This window comes from Callospermophilus lateralis, chromosome 3, assembly GCF_048772815.1.
Source record: "Callospermophilus lateralis isolate mCalLat2 chromosome 3, mCalLat2.hap1, whole genome shotgun sequence".
NCBI lineage: Eukaryota > Metazoa > Chordata > Mammalia > Rodentia > Sciuridae > Callospermophilus > Callospermophilus lateralis.
The window spans coordinates 26,111,306-26,118,298 of NC_135307.1; positions in this window are offsets into that span (position 1 = coordinate 26,111,306).

A 6,993-nucleotide genomic window follows, 5' to 3' on the forward strand; every position below is an offset into this window, starting at 1 on the left:
TTGGTCCTTCCTTCCCTGAATGGCAGATGCCCTGGATACCTTGAAGAGACCAGCCACAGAGTCTGTTGATGTGAACAAAACCCAGAGAGAGAGGAAGCAACCAGCTCTCCCCACTGACAGCAGCAGACCTGGGCTGGGTGACGGGGCCCCTGACCGCAACTGATCCTTCCCAGGCCTCCAGAGACAGGCAGGGCCAGCCTCGTTTCCAGGGAGGGGAACAGGTACAGGGGGGTCTCACAAAAAAGCTTGTATTTGAAACTACTTCTGGCCTACTCCAAAGCTCAGGATCAGACCCCTGTGCTCTCCAGGCAGCCCTGGTGGCAGGACAGGAAGATGGGTGGGAAGGAGGTCCCACGGTGGACAGCTGGGCTCTGAGGCCCTGAGGAAGTGGGTCCAGAAAACCCTCGTCCTGGAGCAGCAGGAGAAACCCGCCACCCCCGCCATATTGCCAGCGCCACGTGACACCAAGACCAGGAGACAAGCAGCTCATGCCCACAGCCTGCTGGGTTTGAAGATCCCACTCACTGCCTGGCCTACTCCCTGCTCAGACCCTGCCTCAGGGGACCAACAGCCCCAACGTTCTAGGAATTGGCTACCCCAGGTGACAGGCAGTGCTGCCGATGACCCCAGACCCCTGCCCTCCACTCCGCCCCGTCCCGTCCCCCGACCCACCTGCACACACAGAGCCAGTGGCCTGTGTCTGGCTTCTGCAGTCACTCTGGCTCCGGGACTGCAGGGCCCTGCAGCCGTGGGAGCAGATGTTCCCCTCGCACATGGCTGGACTTGGATCTCGGTGGTGATGGACAAGCATCATTGACCAGGGTGGATGGACAGCTGCAGAGAATGAGAAGGAGGCACCAGTTCCCAGCCCTATTCCAGCTCCACTGGCAGAGCAGTCCCAAGGCGGGGGAGAGCAAGGACACCTCAGACAGCGGCGTGTGCCCACCCCACCCCACCCCGGCCACTGCTGCCAGGCTGAGCACCCAGGCCAGGCCAGGCCAGCCAGACAGAGTCACCTGTCCTGTACCTCCTGTTCCCCTCGAGATTCTCTCCCTACCCCTCACCAGCATCTTTCAGTGCTTATTCTGCTGTGACGGGATGACCTTTCCATTACTGCACTGTCATTACCACGATATGGATTTATAATTACTGTCCAAGAAAGACCCTGGGCAAGTTACAGAAAGGGCACAGAGAACAACACAGCAGACTGTGCGGGGCTGTCCCTGGGTGGAAGGACTCACGTTCACCTTCTTTCTACCTGGACTTTATTTTCCTTGTGCTATAATTATTATTTAAATCTAATTGGTGCATCACAGCGCTCAGCCCTCTGCCCTTTTGTACATTGAGTTCCTATGAGAGATCCTCCCTGCAGGTCATTCATAATGACAAACCCCTCGTGCTATGGATTACCCAGGGGCAGGGATATCCTCAGGCTGAAGCAGGAAGAGCCTGTGGAATAGCAGAGACTCTGAAACCTGTGGTATTGTGACTTGAATCTGGAATGTCCCCCAACAGTGCACGTGTTGAAGACTTGATCCCCCATGCAGCAGTGTCCAGGGTTGGGGTTTTGGGGGTGATTGAATCATGAGGATTATAACCTCTTCAGTGGATTAATCATTTGAACAGGCTTCTGAGAGGAGGAGAAAACTGAGGGCAGGCGGGGCATGGTTGGAGGAATAGGTCCTTGGGGGTATGCTCTTGGGCACGGTATTTGTCCCTGGCCCCTTCCCCTCCACCCTCACTTCCATACCCACCACCTGAGCAGCTTTCCTCCACCACATCCTTCCACCATGTTTCTGCCTTGGAGCCAGCTGACCATGAACTCAAACCTCTGAAATCATGAGCCAAAAAAAAAAAAAAAAAAAAAAAACCTTTCCTCATCCACGTTGTTGATGTCAGGTGTATTTTGGTCACAGCAATGAAAAGCTAAGACACATGGAGAACAGCAATGGAGGAAGGGTCAGAAATCAGTGTGTGACTGACAGTTGTGTGTGTGTGTGTGCGCGTCTATGTGAATGAACCACGTGCTTTATTAAACTGGGTGTTTATATTTTATATCGTGTGCATTTTTCCCTTCAGTGTCCCCTTGATGTTCTGATTTGCCGTGCACTTATATATCCTTAGGACTGACGAGAGTTTTGCTTGTACTGGGATCTAATCTTTAAAGGGGGAGTAAGTACCTCCCTGGGTGGCTGTTTCAGTGACCCCAGTGACCAGGATGTAAGGACCCCTGCCATAAAGATGACAGAAACAGGACATGAGAGAGCACCTTGTGTCAGAGCATCCCTCCCTACCTGCAAGGCTGTCCTGACGATGTGAACTGTTCACTTTCGCTGTATGAAGGATTATTAAACGGGGTGGTTTTAATAAAGCACAAGGTGCATTCACATAGATGCACACACACAAGGACTGCCAGTCACCAAAAAAGGAGAGCCCCCTCACTGCAGCCTTCCAGGGTTGACCCTACACATTGCTGATACTGTGAATGTCACCTCTTCAAGTGCCGCAGACCAGGGGTCACACGTCAGCCTGCAAGCCAAATCCAGCTTGCCGCTTGGTTTTGAGGATAAAGTTTTATTGGAACACAGCCATGTCCTTTCATTTATGAACTGTCTGCGGCTGCTACGATGGCAAAGCTGAGCAGTTGTGACAGACTGCATGGCCCACAGAGCCAAAAATATTCTCTGGCCCCTTTGCAAGTGTGCCCACTCTGGCCATAGAGCAAGATGTGAATGGTAGGCAGCCATTCAAGTTGTGCAATGAGCCACCACCCTAACGGCAGACTGCAGGCAGAGGCTACCCAGGACAGAAGCAGGACCCAGATGAGAAAACACAGCCCCTGGCCCTGGAGGACTCTCCTGGCCCATCTGCCCCCATCCTCAGTGCCCTGCTCCAGGGCTACCAAAAGGCAGTGATCTTGGCAGAGAACTCTGGAGTGAAGTCCGACAGACCTGGGGATCATAAAGCAATTCCCTGATTATCTTTCCTCATTTGCAAAATTGTCTCAATAACAGAAAGGAATAGAAATGGTGTGAGAACCAAATTAGGAAACACAAGTCCCCTGTTTAGCAGGGTGCCTGCCACCTGGGAAGCACTCAGCCAACGTTAGCAACGAGGAGGAAGGAGGGTGGCGATATCAAGGACAGTATTATCCTCACCATGGCTCACTTCAGGGAAAGCGGCCATCTACCTCCTAGGCGGGAATGAGAAGTAAGACCCCAGCAGGCTTCTGCTCATGGCCTGGCACCCAGAAACCAGGGCGGGGTTGGAAGCTTCCTTTGGCTGCAGCCAGGTGCTAATTCTGTGGAATGATTTCATAAGAGCTTTTCTCAAGGACATCTATCAGTCGGCTTCCCTAATTCTACAGTGCATGTGCACCACACGAGAAGGAGAGACTTGAGTCCTCCAAATTCTTTGCAGGTAGCAATGAAAGGACATGAATGGGCGACCAGGAGTCCACAGCCCTTTGCTGATGTCTTCCGGGTCACACATTTGGTCCTGACATTTTTTTGTAATTGGGTGCATTTTGTAGGCTGTTCTGGAAAAGGAACAGTATCCAAGACACCCTAAGTCAGAGAAGGGCAAATACCTTCATCCTGAAGACTCTCCTAGGGCTCCTAAGGCAGATAACTCTATGGGAGGAGAGAGACTCTAAGGCAGGTAGGCAAATCGAACCAGGGGCACAGAGTCACTCCACATAGTTTTCTCTCCCATGAAATACTTTGCCCAGTTACGTGCTTTTCTGTAAACCCTCCGCAGTACCATCTTAATAACTTTGCTCCAGTGGCTGCTAATGCATTTTTAACACCTGCCAATCTCCCTTTTCAAAAAGAGGTTATTGGCTAGTCTGGGAATTGCTATAGTCCCAGAAGGGACTCCATGATGCCACATTTTCTCAGGCCTGACAAATTCTTCATCATAACTGATTTAGTAACTACCCTAAGGGGTAGAGGGGGCATAGCACTCTACCTAAAATGCCCAGATTGATTTGAAGACCTGATTCAGACACATCCAGCTGTGTGAGGGATGGGGTGTGGGGTGGGTCTTAGAATAGTGGAGAAAATAGGAAAAGTCACAGCAGCTACAATAGCTACCATTTACCGGGCAGCACTGTGGTCCAAGGACTGCGTTAGGTTCTCTCATTGATCCCTGCACCCCCGTGGATACTGTCATCCCACTGAGTTGCTTAGTATCTCACCCAGAGCAGCAGAGCTCACCACAGGTTTTTTCTCTGATCACCATGAATGGAGGCCCACAGACCAGTAGCCTCGGACAGAAATTAAAACCCTGAAGTGATTCAGGACCAGGTAGAAAAGCTGAGTTCCCTTTTCCCAGGGAGGAGGCCACAGAGAAAAGACAGCTGCTGGGCCTGTGGAAACTGATGCCTGGGCAGTCCCTCCCGTAAGCTCTCCGAGGTCTCTCTGTTCAATAAAATGATGATTATTAAATCTAAGATGGAAACAGATTGGAGAAAGCAGGTGTGAGCAAGACATGCTAAGATCAAGGATAAGGTACCACGGCTCCCTCCTTACTTATCTAGGCACGCTCTTCAAGCCTGCCTCTCATGTAGCACCCCTCTGCCAAAGCCGCCAGCGCCTTCCAAGACGGTCCCTCTGCAAGCTCTCTCTAATCGTCACTCAGCTTTCTCCAAGGCCACCTCCCCAGAGTGCTCAGAGCCAGGGCAGGTGAAACAGGAAAGGAGCTTCAGTTGGTCTCCTACATGCAGCTATGAAGCAGGAATCCAATCAACCCAGCCACCGGCAGGCAGAGAAGGGATCGATTTCAGCCCTGCCAATGTCCCCAGGTGTTCATCGGTGCAGTCCAAAGCCATTGTCCTAACGGGCAAAACCATGGCGGGCAGGTCAAGGCCAATGCTTAGAAAAGGCTTCTAGTTGCCCCCAGGTAGCTGGGATTTACCGTGTCTTCTAACTGACATCTCTCCCACCCTTGACAGAACAGGAGGGGGACTCGGAAGGGGACAGGAAGCGTCCACTGGCTTATAACCGCATCACTGGGCATTCTCTCCTGTTTCCCAGATGAAAAGTCGCCTGCCCAATGTATATTGGAAATCACAGAACTTAAGTCTGCCCAACTCCGAGGCTTCTTCCACTTTAGCTTCAATGTCACTTCCTAAGCACCTACTGTATGCTGTCTCTGTGCCAAGCCCTGGGCAGGAAGCTGTGGAAATACAGCAATGAATCACTGAGAAACATCAGTTGACAGTTCACAAGTGCCCACACCTGTCTGAATACACCTGAACAGGAGTTATAAAACTCCTGTTTTATAAAAAGAAGAAATTCTGGACTGCATTCTAGAACACTCTATTTCTGCAGAGTTTAGGGGAAAACCCAACAGGTCTGTACTTTCTAAGGATTCCCCAGAATAGAAGTGAATAAGCCAAGGGGGGATTTCTCTTTTTTTCTTATTAAAATACATAAATGTATTTGGGGGGCAGAGGGAGCACCAGGCATTGAACTCAGGGGCACTCAGCCACTGAGCCAAATCCCCAGCCCTATTTTGTATTTTATTTAAAGACAGGGTCTCACTGAGTTGCTTAGCATCTCACCGTCGCTGAGGCTGGCTTTGACTCACAATCCTCTTGTCTCAGCCTCCTGAGCCGTTGGGATTACAGGCGTGCGCCGTTGGGCCCAGCATGAGTGTATTTTTAAATAGGGAGGTTGCATGAGTGGCATTTACCTTTAATGAGGGCCAGGGGGTCCTTGGTTATCAAATCAACGTCGTCTAATTAAGTGAAACACTCTCCTAGTGGTTCCAGAGTGCAGCCAAGTTTGGGAATGTGCCACTACCCAGTGCTGCCTCCCGTGTGTCTTTGGAATCGAGGAACACCTTGAGAAGGATGGCAGCAGGACAGGGAGGGACGTGTGTGACAGGCTCATTCACACTAAGGTTTTAGAGGCTGAGTACTATGCCACTCTTCCAAGGAGCTGCCATTTTTTTTTTTAATAGAACCTGGTAGAGACAGGACTGTTGACTCCCAACAGACTAAGTCCCTAGTGGTAAAATCCAGACCCCGAGGAGCTGTTTTGAGGCAGAAAGTCTCCCTGACTCTTCAAGTAACAGCAGTTATGTTCAAGATGGAATCAGGGCCTCAACGAGTTCCAGGAGACCTGGTTGGCAGCTGGGGAGAGACGAGAGGAGGAAGGGCCAGATGCTCTGTCACTGACACAGGAGGCCATCTATCCAGCTGTGGGAGGGCAGGGCCCAGGGATTTATGGGCCAACCACTCAGCTGGGCTGCCAGTGTCGGCCAGCCCGCTCAGGGCTGCCTACACCCCAGAACTTATTCATCCTCAAATCAACCAGCCAAATCCAGGGACCTTCACCAGAAGGGCACCAGAGTGGGAAGGGCAAGGCCCCTCAGGAATTCTCCTTGGCCACTGGACAAGTTCTTTTGTAATTCATTTGATGAGACTGAGCATCTAGCCTATGCCTGGCTCAAGGAGAGAACCTAGAGATTGAAAGACTAAGCCCAGCACCCCTGCTCCCAGGGAACTTGGGAAAGGAAGACACACGCGCAGGCCAAACGTGAAGTCAAGCTGAGGGGTTGCAACCACACCCTACCCTACCAAGGCAGGTGTTAGCACAGCAGACACCTGTAACTTGGCAAGAGTGAGTGCAGGTGACAACAGACACCTATCCAGGGGCCATGGGTCAGACACGTTCCCAAGCGCTTTGTATGTATTAACTGATTTAATCCTCAAAGCAACTGCTATTTGAATGTATCCCCCAAATTTCATGTGTTTTTTGAAACTTCGTCTCTAATGCAGCAGTGTTGAGAGGTGGAGCCTTTGGAAAGTGATCGTGTCCTGAGAACTCTGCCTTCGTGAATGGATCAACCCACTCACTGATTAATGGGTTACTGTGGGACCAACTTTATTATAAAATCAAGCTCTCTTTGACATACTTTCTCTGTCTCACCATGTAACAGCCTTCACTATATTATGATGCAGTTAAGAATGCCCTCACCAGCATC